The sequence below is a fragment of the Candoia aspera genome, chromosome 2, assembly GCF_035149785.1.
Source record: "Candoia aspera isolate rCanAsp1 chromosome 2, rCanAsp1.hap2, whole genome shotgun sequence".
Taxonomy (NCBI): Eukaryota; Metazoa; Chordata; class Lepidosauria; order Squamata; family Boidae; genus Candoia; species Candoia aspera.
The window spans coordinates 183,208,850-183,223,863 of NC_086154.1; positions in this window are offsets into that span (position 1 = coordinate 183,208,850).

Genomic DNA, 15,014 nt, shown 5'->3' on the forward strand with positions numbered 1-15,014 from the left:
GATAATCCACATCACTCATTTGATTTATTATTTGCATATTTTTTTAAATTTTTAAGTCATTATCCAATTCCATTTGTAAATCCAATATTTCCATCTCTTTTTTGTGAGTTGTACTTTTTAAATTCACCTTAAAGTCTATTTCAGTTTTATTCAATGGGGCTTGTTTCTCTTCAATAACACCTTTTGATTCCATTATAGAGTTAAATAGCTCAAAATCCTCTGGGACCCAAACATCAAAGGTTTCCTTTAAGGTAGCCATCTGGTGCCCTCTAGTGTCCAACCTTCAAAGTCTTCATATCAGCTCAAAATATAAACAAAAGAACTTTTCCCATGAGAGAGGATCCTTTTAATTAACTTCAAAGTCTTTCTTTAATTCAAATTTATCTCAACCTTTAATCTGTTCAATGACTTTCTGAAATCAGCAGTATAATCAGCCTTTTGCTGCATATTGCAAAAAAGAAAAATCTTACAAAATTTTAAACATGTAATTTTCTTTCTAAATGGATTGAAGAGAGACTCACCTTGTGAATAGCAGACTTGTGATTCCGAAGGTTTTTTCAATCTTAAACAATAAGAAAAAAACTCCTCCAAAATATTGTGAGACTGAGGGGGGTTTTTTTGCTTCCTTTTTAGCAATATTTTTGGAATTGGAGGAATATTAACACATCCTGTTTACATCTTACGTATTTTTTTTTAGAAAAGGTAAAAATTGTCATATCATAAATTGGTATTTACTAATAAATATCAGGTATGTGATTTGGGGAATTCTAGGGGACAAACATAACAACAAAAAGACCCATCATGGGCCACCAGTTGCCAATCCATGACACACAGAGACAAATGCAGGAGGAGGAGGAGGAGGAGGAGGAGTGGTAGAGGTAGTGGTAGTGGTAGTGGTAGTTCACTGACACTGGGGCGGTCACCCTTTCAATTATTTATTTATTAAAATTAAGAGCATAAGAACTTCCTGTCGACTAGGAAATACGTCTCACTGAATTTAATGCCCTACTTTCTGAATAATTCTGAACAGAACTGGATTAGGTTTAACAGTGGCTTTCACTGTTACGGACTGATTAGTTCATATATCTTTTAGTCAATATTTTTCAGGAACTTGACCCATCAAAGAGTGAGAAACTGCATTTAGGGTGGTTGATGTTTTTGCTGCTCCATTGTTTGAAAGCTGAGAGCAGAGTAGATAGGCAAATTCAAACTCCCTTTGGTTTCCAGCAGCTGCTCCCTTGGGCCTCATAGTCCTTTTCTGTGAAGACTTATACAGCTACTCTCCATTTCAGTCTCCCCATGGAATATAAAAACCTATACTTGTAAAATCAAAGGTTTTCAGTCCAGGAAATATACTTAGCTGTTAAATAGATTTTCTCTCATTTAAAGTAACATCAACAAGGAAAGCGTGTGTACAGAAAGCATATGTGTAAGATAGTGAGCAAAGAGGTCTTTTGAATAGCGTTGTGTTCAAAGAAAAGTTCCAAAAAAATCCATTAAACTCCCCAGGACAAATGTCTTTTTAAAAGGCTACACAACAATAGCCTCCTGATGAGATTAACACCTTTTCCAACTCTTTCAAGGCTTGCTATCAGGGAAGGGATTTTTTTTCCCCTTTCTGATCGAAGAATGTGACTTCAAAATCAGGCAATAACTTAAGTTGTCAGCTGTACTTTGTTACACTGTCAATTGTTGTTTATAAGCTATATAAATAAATCTCAGTATTGGAAGCTACAAACTTAGGCAGCAAACTCAGTATTTTGCTAAGGTATGGTGATTTTCCCCTTAATGCCACCAGACCACGATGCCCAATTTGGACAGTGCATTGGGTCTGGCTGAATGATTCTGGAGCAGACTGGGGTGATTTGCAACAGATTTTTATGTATACAGCTCTTATTTGCTTCATTCTGGATCAAAACTCTGCATGAAACTTTGATCCTTGCTTTGTTTCTTTAGAACTCAGGATAGGATTGAATCCAGTGACTTTAGAACTCAGGACAGGATTGAATTCAATGACTAATAGGTCTGCTCTCAGTACAGAATGGCCTGTATAATCAGGCCACCATTGGTTTCCCCAGTCAGAGAATCAGTGGGTGGAAAGAGCTTGCACTTTGCTCCTTCTCTTATCTGGAAACATTGTGTGATGACTCTTTGTGAACTGTTTTAGATGGCTAAAGGCATAGTCAGGCAGCTGGGCTTTCTTCCAGGTCATGAGCTGGCAGAAAAGTTGGCATACTTTGAGCTGCCATCATTGTCAAGCAGTATTCTGCTTAAGTAATGAGCCTGGCAAGTTCCATTGTCGGGAACAGGTTTTATTTATTTATTGGATTTGGTAAGGCCACCCAACTCCAAAAAGACTCTGGGTGGCTTATAACATGTCCAATGCATAAGCTAAAAACACAACTAAACACAACTAAAAACTCAGTGACTGCCAAAACTAAAACAACACTCAACAGGGGCTTTGCAGATACCCTAATCCCAGGCCTGGGAACTCCAAGTCAAGAAAAGTAATTGGTGAACCCCGCTGGCTTTTTCTTCCCACCAAATGTCATCTCTCAGTGGGAAAAGCAGTGGCTTCATTTATGAAGGGATAGGGCTGGGTATGAAACTGTAGGTTGGTTCAGCTAATTTTTGGTAGGCTCGCCACTCAACAATTTGGAGACTGTTGTGTTTCTTTCCTCCTCCTATGATACCTCTACCCTAAAAGAGGTAGGGGGATAGGTGGAATATGTTTTAACTGCAGTGCAACTCTTGAATGTATACTACTGATACTTGGAAGGGTTAATATTTTTTGAAGGGTCTACCATTCTTGCTACTTTTATCATGTTCTGCTAAAAAGTGAAGCAGCTTTGGGAGTTTGGAAATTTTCCCATGTATTGTTAATAGATAGTTTTTAAATCAAATCTTGAATTTCAAAACAGCTGGGTAGAGTTCAGCTGCACTTGAATCATGGCTTCTTTGAATTTCAAATTTGAATCAAATCAGAGATAATTCACACAGGCCTAAGGTGCACACATTGTGCGTAGCCGTGTAACTTCCTAGTGAATATATTGGTGAAGTAGCAAGATATTGCAGACATGATCACAATGCAAAACAGATTAATTGAAGAGGTGGAAAACATATCTGTGATACTGAAAAACAACATAGTTTATCATCTGTTTATAAATCAATATAACACAGGATCAAGTATATTACAATGAAATCCATTATATCATATTCCATATGGGTTATACAAAGAAACATGAATTAAATTTCTTGAACTCTCTACTCGTAACTATATTATTCTTTTAAAATAACACATTATAAAAAGTATAGTTATTAATAGAGCTGTAATAACAAGCAATTATAGTTCAACTAGAAGATTGTAATATGATAGAAATCATTTCCCTACAGACAGAAACTGGGTGAGTAATAAAAACTATGATTACCCATACAAAATTACCTTGGAATACTTTATGTATATTCTTATCATAACTATTATACAAAGCTTTATAATTAAAAACTATAATTTTCCATACGTCATTCTTAATGCTTTTGTTCACTTGCTGGAACATAGCACAACAGATGATGGGGATTTAAATACAGTATGTGGGCAAAACAGTACATTTTTTATGGTATTCAGCTTCAACTGTGGAAAAAATGTCTTTTCTCAATATAATTTGAAAACCACTTTGCATATACAATATGTTAGATAGGTAAACTTTCATAAACTATGTTTAATATAAAATGTATCAACAAGGTTTCTTTTAATATTGCATTAATACTCCTCTTTTATTGACATATGAAAAATAAACATATTTTCTAAGAATCCAGCTTTCTTTGCAAAACAGAGACAGTGAGAGAGAGAGGGAAGGAGAGGAAGGTGAAACAGAAGAATTAGCAACATTTCCACTGTGATTAATTTAAGAGAAATTAAACATGATTTTATTCAGATCCTTCTTCATAAAATGCTTGACAGCATGTCTTCTGTAAAACTAATTAAACTTTTTAATAAATTGCAGTGTACCATACTGACAGTTATAAGCGATGCTGATGTAAATATAAAAAGAGAATATGACACCCCAAAAGGCCCATCTTGTGATAGAGATAGATGCATGTATTAATTTATTTCTTCCCACTGTCCATTTTCTAAACATTTCCAGTTCTTTCCATACTATTGACAAAGAAATGGCAAGCTGTTAGCAAGACACAAAACAAATGACATCCACACCCATCTGAACCAGGGAAATCAAATACACTATTACAAGCCGGACAATTTCATGTAATATCAGTTAAAATGACAACCCAAATAGGAAAAAAAAAATGAAGTGGCAAATATGATTGAATTCACAAGGACTCCAGTGCTGAGTGCCTTGAGCAATGCCTTAGATTTCTCTTCTCCTCCCATTCCATTCCATTCCATGTATGAAGAAATATGAGTATTTGGGTATGTTCTTGCCAAAACGCAAGACCAACCCAATGAATCTCTTCTCACCCATTCCTAAGTGGGAGAGCCATTATCAACTGTTAAAATGCAAGGGAGCAACAAGTGTTGCTTTGTGAATCCTTTTTATCTGAATGTTCGCCTTGTACAATATGGAATTATGTCCCAATGGAAAGTAATGTAAACTCCACTGAAAATCTGAGTATCTCCATACAAGCTGAACTGCTATCCAGACCTTGGACCAGCTGGAGGTCTGTTCTTCATCCAAGAGGGAGGTAGGAGTATGCAAGACACTAAAATACTATCCTCTTTATTATCCATATTAATAGGGTAATATATCAGTCTGTCGGTTTTTTTTTCTATTTCTTTCTCTTGTTTTGTAGAAGAAAATGTAGAAGAGTTCTTAGCCAAATGAGTTCACATCTTCCTCTTATGTGCATAACTGTTAAATTGGCCATGATCCTGTTTCTTTAATGTAAACCACTCTGCTTTTGTTCTGTCTCCTGTAATTTCCCCTGCTGTAGGTTTTTCAGATGCAAATTTTTCTGATGTAAGGTTTCCGTTTGACCATAACTACCACTGTTTGTCTGCAATGTTCAGAAGTGAACCATTTTTTCAGCCTTCCAAAAAAAAAAAAAAAAGATTGATTGGAGAAAGACAAATGCCCAGATTTGCTTACAGCAAAATTCATAGTGAAATTGTTTTAGATGATGATGTTGCAATTTAGAAACTGTAAGGCTCATGTTTGCATTTAGTAATGTTAAAGTTGATCTGAAAGCAGATGGGACTACAGTAAAAATAGGAAACAAAGCAAACAAAGAGGAAGGAAATGTTGAAACAACAATATGCATTTAAGATGTTTCCCCACAAAAAGTCCCCCCAGAAAAGAACAGGAAGTTGGGTTACTATGTCAGACATAGCCTTTGAATATAGTTCTTCAAGCTTTTGTTAATTCAAGGATAGCAACTTGTCCTCCTAACTATGGTCCAGTCAAATCGTCACTTCTTTCCCTTCTGCAGTATAGTTCACCTGGCCATATACTCAAAATGATACCTATAATATCCTAAAGTGTGTAGTGAATTAATTCATTAGATCAGTTGAGGAACCCTTGAACCAACCAAAGAACTCTTTATCAGGGAAGAAAGTTAAAAATCCAGAAAAAATGTGATGGTAGCGACATTTGTAGTAGAGCATGTTCTTAGGCAGTGGATTCTCCAGATATACAAATTGGATCTACCAGGTATAAAGATGGCATTTAGTTGCAACAAGAATTCTCCAGCACCTTTCTGGGAAGAAGTAATAAGAGATCACTGGTGTTCTCTCTTTTGCAAAATACAAGCTTTTAAAGTCAAACTTGTCTGGGTTCTTAGTGAGATACATAGATTCCATGAAACTATTTTGTAGATCTTCAGTTGCTAATTTGATGGTCAATGAGGATCCCCCCCCCCAAATATACTTCTGTACAATTGGCAGATATTGGGGGATGATTTGACATGGTTGGCATCCCACATGTGATATTATTACAGAAAAAGAGTGGCTAATGCTTGCTTTAAAAACACACACACACACAACTTTATTTTATACTTTACAAATACTATATGAAACTCAAGAATGCTAATTACTAGCATTAGGTAACATTACCATGTGTTGTTATGAAATGCTGTTAAGCATCTTTATGGGAACCAATAGTCAATAAAAAGAGCTTCTCTGTATTAGAGGGAAAGAATAATCAAATAAATATAATGTCTCTCCTCTGTTGTCTTGTAAAATATCATTTCCTTTTCCAATATTTCAATGTCACCAAAAGTCAATATAGAATGAATGAATGAGGGAGAGAGGCAGCGACAGAGAATGCTTGTTGTGGGAAATACTATCATGTTCTATAGACACTCTGATTAAAATGCATGACCCACCCAGCTTTCTGATTTTCTCTATTTAAACATTGGTTATTGAGGACAAAAAGAGAGATAGAAAGAGAAAGGAAGAAAAAAAATTCAAATTAAGTCAAGGATAAGCTTTGCCATGTTCAAAGCTGATGATTTATCTATTTAAGACAAATGAAATCAGTGACTGTTATCATTCTGAAATGTTTTGCTGCTTTTGTCTTTTTCTTCCAAATTGTGATTCCTGATATCAGGCTTTGGTTGAATCCCCAAGTTTTGTTCCTTTCGAAAAGGAAAGAATTTTCTTTTAGGTCAGCCCAGTTAGCTAAACTTTTGAAAGACAACACATTCCTCTGGGAGCTAGTCTTAAATTTGAAAGGGATCCACATTTCAAATGTCAGGACAAATTATTCAGCAATATTACTGTCAATTGAGTGTGCAAAACCCTTGCAGCCCTAACATGTTTTGATAACAAACTTCCAGCTGATCTATTTATTCAAGAGCAGGAACATTTTGATCCTGAATATTCTGCAATTCTATAGCATTCCTGTTGCACTAGGAACTGCCAGCAACATTTCACTAGAAGCAAAACTGAATGTTCCCCTCAGGTAAAACATCTGAATTCTGGTGGTAACCAAAGCCAATGTAATTATAGCCAGGCTTCTAAAATCTCTCAAGAGGGGTTTCAGTGCCTTAAGAGGTTATAGTTTGTACCTCAGGTGAAATTAGATGGAACGTATGGTATTATTCAGGTTACAAACAAAATATTTTGATAAGGCTACATTTTTTTTTCTTTATGGGTGCCAAACCTAAAAAAAATAGGGATGTAGGTCTTTAATGAGAGGTTAGTCTTAAATAATGTTTTCTGCCCAGGTGAAATGCTAACTGTCAGAGCATTCTCTCTTTCTCCCTGTCCTGAGAGATTCACTCCTGAATCTGTGCCATTTTAGGCCTACATAGGAGGAAAAGCCTTCATAATATGGCAGGTGAGAAGAGAAGAGACAAAGTTACTGCAGAGCAAGTTAATGAGGAATCCTTATTCCCTGGACTTGTTGAAATGACCTTTTGCTCAGGTTTAATGCCAATGCTGCCTAAAGGGATAACACTTCCATGGTGAGGAGGTGGAGCAGGCATGTAGACATTTGAATTACAAATCTTAGTAATGCTGATCACTTTGAATACAAGAGGAAAGGGATATTTTAAAGACGATGTCAAGATAATCATTTTTAAAACATTCAGAATTGGGGAGCCTCTGTGAATTTGTTTCTGGGTGAAGGGATGGCACAAGAACCCCTGAATAACCCAAATTGGGCAGACGCAGCATAAAAACCCAGACTTCTTGGTCAGCCAGTAAAAGAAGAAAAACCTCATTTTGAGTCTTTGTCTCCATAAGAGAGAGAAAGGTACTTAAAGATAACTAACTGCAGAGTTAGAGGGCCAGCTCTGAGCTCAGATGAAAGCTTTTGTTTATCCCAGATAGAAATGTTTTTGAGATATCAGAGGCCAGGTCTCCTTAACAATGATGACTGGATTATTCTAGAAGAAGCTATAGGTCACTAGTGTTTATCTACCAATTCTCAAAATTCAAGAATATGCAATAAAAAGGTACACCAGCCCTCCTTACTCTCCCTAAGACCACACTCCTGATTATCTGTGATCTGTCTTTGGCTGGCTTCTCAATCAACTTTATCTTCTTCTTTATTCTCCTTTCTTCACTGTATACCTATCCCCTGCCTAACTATTATATAGAAGCTGGCTTTTCAGATCCTTTATCTTTCCCTCCTTATCCTATTAAATTCCTGATTCTCAAAGCTAAGAATGTGCCAGCACCTCTTTCTTGCTTCTCCAAAACACACACACACACACACTTAAACTTTAAGACAATGATTAGGGCTTGCACAGAGCATATATTGGGTTTCCCCTCTTCCCCAAAACATACACTGTGCCTACTGTCCTGTTGCTATTAAAGGTAAAGATAAAGGTTTCCCTTGACATTAAGTCCAGTCGTGTCCGACTCTAGGGGGCGGTGCTCATCTCCGTCTCAAAGCCGAAGAGCCGGCGTTTGTCCGTAGACACTTCTGTGGTCATGTGGCCAGCATGACTAAACGGAACGCCATTACCTGCCCGCCAAAGCGGTACCTATTAATCTACTCACATTTGCATGTTTTCAAACTGCTAGGTTGGCAGGAGCTGGGACTGGCAACGGGAGCTCACCTCGTCAAGCGGATTCGAACAGCTGACCTTCCGATTGGCAAGCTCAGCAGCTCAGCAGTTTAACCCGCAATGCCACTGCGTCCCTCCTGTTGCTATTACCCAGGGACAATTCATTGCTATTCCCACATTGTTTTCAATGTTATTTTCCCAAGGAATGTTATTTCCCCACTGAATTCTACTCTCCTTCAAACTGCTGCTTCCTATTCACTTTTACTTCCTCTTTTGAGGTCGATATTTGCTCACATACACATACACATACACTGTATATTTAGATCTTGCTTGCCTACTAGTCTCTGTATACCCATCTTTTGTTTGGACTGCATTTCTCAGTGTCTTCTGGCAACAGTCTTTGCTTGCTTTTTCTTTCATTTCAGTTTGAAAAAATACTTCCCAGTCTAAGCAATGTGAACAAATAAATTTAGGCCAGCTCTAAATCTACCTAGAATTATAGAAGTGGAAGGGGTTGTTTGGATCATCAAGTCTGCACAGTGCAGAAATCCAAACTGAAGCATCTCTGGCAGATAGTTATTTAGCTTCTGCTTCAACACCTGAGGTGTAGTGCATTAAGTAATTATTATTCTGGTTGGAAAGTTTTCTTGATCATCCTCATTGCCTTTCACTGTGATGGTCTGGGGGAATGACCTTGGGAGACAGGAAGAAGACATGCAGACTAGGCAATGGTCTGATAAGAGGCAGCACAGTTCACAGGCAGGGGAAAAGCATGGGAAGAGTTTCAGAAGGGACCTTCCCTAGTTTTCTGTAGAGTAATAGGAGCAGAGGGGAGAATTACTGTCAGTCTTGCAAGATTCTATTTAATGTAACCTTACAATAAAGATAGTGCTGATGCTTCTGGTTGAGCTTCTTGTCTGGACTACCTCGAAGGGCTAGCATTCACTGAACCTGCTACTGTTTGTCCAAGTCCTTCTTAAAGTGTGTTGCTCAGAATGGAACACAGTAATGTACGGTGGGTTTGACCAATGCTGAATAGAGTGGGACTATTACTTCCTGCAATTTGGAAATATTTCTAAACTTATGTTTGTTGATTGGTATTCAGCATGTGCTTCAGCAAAGGATTGTTACCTTGTCGTGGTGCTGGAGCTTGAGCACCTCAATGATGCCATGAGCTAAACTGTGAAGGGCCACCCAAGACGGGAAGGTCATGACAGAGAGGTCAGACTAAATGCGATCCCTGGGGAAGGTAATGGCAACCCACCCCAGTATTCTTGCCGTGAAAACTAAATGGACCGGTACAACCAGAGATATGTTGGTATACCATCAGAAGATGAGACCCACAGGTCGGCAGATGGTCAAAATGCTACTGGGAAGGAACAGAGGATGAGTTCAACTAGCCCCAGATGTGATGACGCAGCTAGCTCAAAGCCGAAAGGACGGCTAGCGACTGACGGTGCTGGTGGTGAACGGCGAATCCGATGTTCTAAGGACCATTGGAACCTGGAATGTAAGATCTATGAGCCAGGGCAAATTGGATGTGGTTATTGGTGAGATGTCAAGATTAAAGATAGACATTCTGGGTGTCAGTGAACTGAAATGGTCTGGAATGGGCCACTTCACATCAGATGACCACCAAATCTACTACTGTGGACAAGAGGACCACAGAAGAAATGGAGTAGCCTTCATAATTAATAGTAAAGTGGCTAAAGCAGTGCTCAGATACAATCCAAAAAACGACAGAATGATCTCAATTCGAATTCAGGGCAAGCCATCTAACATCACAGTGATCCAAATATACGTCCCAACCACAGATGCTGAAGAAGCTGAAGTAGAGCAGTTCTATGAGGATCTGCAGCACCTACTGAACAATACGCCTAAAAGAGATGTTATTTTCATCATGGGAGACTGGAATGCTAAGGTGGGCAGTCAAATGACACCTGGAATTACAGGTAAGTATGGCCTGGGAGAACAAAACAAAGCAGGACATAGGCTGATAGAATTTTGCCAAGACAACTCACTCTGAATAACAAACACTCTCTTCCAGCAACCTAAGAGATGGCTTTATACATGGACTTCCCCAGATGGACAACACCGAAACCAGATTGACTACATCCTTTGCAGCCAAAGGTGGCGGACATCTATACAGTCGGTAAAAACAAGACCTGGAGCTGACTGTAGTTCAGATCACGAACTTCTTCTTGCACAATTTAGGATCAGACTAAAGAGCTTAGGGAAGACCCACAGATCAGCTAGATATGAGCTCACTAATATTCCTAAGGAATATGCAGTGGAGGTGAAGAATAGATTTAAGGGACTGGACTTAGTAGATAGGGTCCCAGAAGAACTATGGACAGAAGTTCGCAGCATTGTTCAGGAGGCGGCAACAAAATACATCCCAAAGAAAGAGAAAACCAAGAAGGCAAAATGGCTGTCTGCTGAGACACTAGAAGTAGCCCAAGAAAGAAGGAAAGCAAAAGGCAACAGTGATAGGGGGAGATATGCCCAATTAAATGCAAAATTCCAGAGGTTAGCCAGAAGAGATAAGGAATTATTTTTAAACAAGCAATGCGCAGAGGTGGAAGAAGAGAATAGAATAGGAAGGACAAGAGACCTCTTCCAGAAAATTAGAAATATCGGAGGTAAATTCCAGGCAAAAATGGGTATGATCCAAAACAAAGATGGCAAGGACCTAAGGGAAGAAGAAGAGATCAAGAAAAGGTGGCAAGAATATACAGAAGACCTGTATAGGAAGGATAACAATATCGGGGATAGCTTTGACGGTGTGGTCAGTGAGCTAGAGCCAGACATCCTGAAGAGTGAGGTTGAGTGGGCCTTAAGAAGCATGGCTAATAACAAGGCAGCAGGAGACGACGGCATCCCAGCTGAACTGTTCAAAATCTTGTAAGATGATGCTGTCAAGGTAATGCATGCTATATGCCAGCAAATTTGGAAAACACAAGAATGGCCATCAGACTGGAAAAAATCAACTTATATCCCCATACCAAAAAAGGGGAACACTAAAGAATGTTCAAACTATCGAACAGTGGCACTCATTTCACATGCCAGTAAGGTAATGCTCAAGATCCTGCAAGGTAGACTTCAGCAATTCACGGAGCAAGAATTGCCAGATGTACAAGCTGGGTTTAGAAAAGGCAGAGGAACTCAGGACCAAATTGCCAATATTCGCTGGATAATGGAAAAAGCCAGGGAGTTTCAGAAAAACATCTATTTCTGTTTTATTGACTATTCTAAAGCCTTTGACTGTGTGGACCAGAGCAAATTGTGTTAAGTTCTTAGTGGTATGGGGATACCAAGTCATCTTGTCTGCCTCCTGAAGAATCTGTATAACGACCAAGTAGCAACAGTAAGAACAGACCACGGAACAACGGACTGGTTTAAGATTGGGAAAGGAGTACGGCAGGGCTGTATACTCTCACCCTACCTATTCAACTTGTATGCAGAACACATCATGCAACATGCTGGGCTTGAGGAATCCAAGGCTGGAGTTACAATCGCTGGAAGAAACATTAACAATCTCAGATATGCAGATGATACCACTTTGATGGCTGAAAGTGATGAGGAACTGAGGAGCCTTATGATAAAGGTGAAAGAAGAAAGTGCAAAAGCTGGCTTGCAGCTAAACCTGAAAAAAACCAAGATTATGGCAACCAGCTTGATTGATAACTGGCAAATAGAGGGAGAAAACGTAGAAGCGGTGAAAGACTTTGTATTTCTAGGTGCGAAGATTACTGCAGATGCTGACTGCAGTCAGGAGATCAGAAGACGCTTAATCCTTGGGAGAAGAGCAATGACAAATCTCGATAAAATAGTTAAGAGCAGAGACATCACACTGACAACAAAAGCCCGCATAGTTAAAGCAATGGTGTTCCCCGTAGTAACATATGGCTGCGAGGGCTGGACCATAAGGAAGGCTGAGAGAAGGAAGATCGATGCTTTTGAACTGTGGTGTTGGAGGAAAATTCTGAGAGTGCCTTGGACTGCAAGAAGATCAAACCAGTCCATCCTCCAGGAAATAATGCCAGACTGCTCACTTGAGGGAATATTAAAGGGAAAACCGAAATACTTTGGCCACATAATGAGAAGACAGGACACCCTGGAGAAGATGCTGATGCTAGGGAGAGTGGAAGGCAAAAGGAATTTGGGCCGACCAAGGGCAAGATGTATAGATGATATTCTAGAGGTGATGGACTTGTCCCTGGGGGAGCTGGGGGTGTTGACGACCGACAGGAAGCTCTGGCGTGGGCTGGCCCATGAAGTCACGAAGAGTCGGAAGCGACTAAACGAATAAACAACAACAACAAGCTTGATATATTTCAGATCCTGTAAATCTTTGCCCTTTGGACTTCAACACCTTCATTAACCTGATATTATGAAATTCTCAGGACGTGTTGCTGCCAGGGACTCCTCCATGTACAAGGGACAAACTCTATAACATTAATGCTGGAACATGAACTGAACACAATATGAATTGCTGGGCCAGAAAAGCTGTTCCCGTTGCAACTTCAGCTTTATTATGCCAGAGGAAAGACTATTGTTTGGTCTGCTAAAATAGGTCTAATCTTGTTTTCAATACACAGGAAGTCAAGTTGGAATTGGCAAGTTTGGGAAGCAAAACACCTTCATATTATATTCATGGAAACCTAGAAAGCAATGGATATGCAATTTTATTGTTTACATACAAACACATACATACAGATTTACTGAAATCTTTAAAGGCCTAAATGCCTTAGAGCCATTGATTTGCCCACTGATTAAGACCTGCAAGCAAGATGTTTTTATAGATGCCAATGCTTTCAGAGGCCTGTTTGTTGACAGCCTAAATCTCTCCCCAGGTATGAAATGGACCTTCTTGAGAATTGCATTTGATCTTCCCCGCTCCCCGCTCCCAAACTCTGTAAGAACAATTGAGGCATATTTTTACAGTCAGGCTGTTAAATGTTAAAGATTTTAGTAATATTTATATAGTATTTGTCTATTTCAAGGCAGTGTTGATTTGTTTTGTTCTATCTTTTGTTTTCTAAAAAAAACATCTGTTTGGTTTTTTGGTACTTTTTATGTTGATAGATATCTTGAGCAAGTAATGAAGATTATAAATTAAACCAATTAAAAAATCTCCAACATATGGTTTTTAGCTCTCCTTGAACACATCCAGCAAAGGGGAGTCCGCCACTGTTCTGGGTAACTGGTTCCAATGTTGAATCGCTCTTGCTGTTAGTTTTTTCCCTCTAACATTCAATCGGAATCTGCCTTCCTGTAACTTAAATCCATTACTCTATGTCCAGAACTCTAGTGTGATAGAAAATAGGCCTTGACCTTCTTCTGTGTGAATATTTTATCCATGTTGGAGAATGAGGACACAGAGTAATTTCTCCATTTCCTTCTCTGCATGGAAGAAGGGAGTGGGGTCAGGGCAGTGTTTCCAGGCCCCATGTGGTTTAGTGAGTGACTTCTGACCCACAACTGGATGTTCCCCACTTCTGATTTACAACATTTGATTTAGTTCAATATTTTTGTGACAGCTTATCAGAAACAGTGGCTGATTCAAGATTTGTTCATAAGCTTTAGAACTGCAATTGGAGGACTCTATGTACAGTACATGGCTTGCAACTTTTGTGCTACTCTGGATTTATTAGATTTATCATATGTTATAGTTTCACTATGAGACATTTTTTTCCCATGAAAATTCCAGGTTGTATTCTGACGTAGAAAGGCTGCCTTTGAAGGTAGCTCAAAGACCAAGTAAAGGTGATCGCCGATGTTCCTAATTGCCAGTTATGATACTACTGTGTAATATGCTGACGACTGTAGTTCTTTGAAGCCTTTTACTATCTGGAACATGAAAAACTCTATAAAACTTTCACTAATTGAATTAGATGATATTCATCATATAAAAAAAATCTGTTTAACTAAAGTGCAGGTGGCAGGAAATTTTAGCTTCTGGAAAGTAGATTCCCACCACACATGCACACAATGTACAGTCTTGAAGAAAATAATAAGACACAAATTGCAGAGTATATTTGCTGCTACTCCCAAAGATGCACCACTATTAATACTGTGCTGAAATCGGGTGGTGATGTGAATTTATTTTATTGTTACAATAAAATAAAGGGTATTGATATTACTGTTATTTTCTATAACATACCTCCCTAACTCTCTGAAGCCTCCCTGGCTGCCTCAGCTTCCTGATCTGGGAGAAAAATGCATGGGAAGAATTCCTCCATGAAGTCCTTCTTTGAGATGTAATTGAATCATGGGAAGCCAGGGACAGTGTAGAAGCTGGAGAGGTGAAGGTGAAAAACAACATCCCTGTGCAATTCAGCTCTAATTCAAGTTGAGATTTCAGATTCAAAGAGGGCACAATTTTAATTAAGTTAGTAATTAAGATTCGAGGACAAACTGTTTTCATCTGACCTGCTTTGAAATTTGATTTTAAAAATACATTAATAATGGGGAAAATTCGAAATGTCTGAAGCAGTACTGGAATAAATTAACAGGGTATTAGACCCTTTAGAGAACATTAA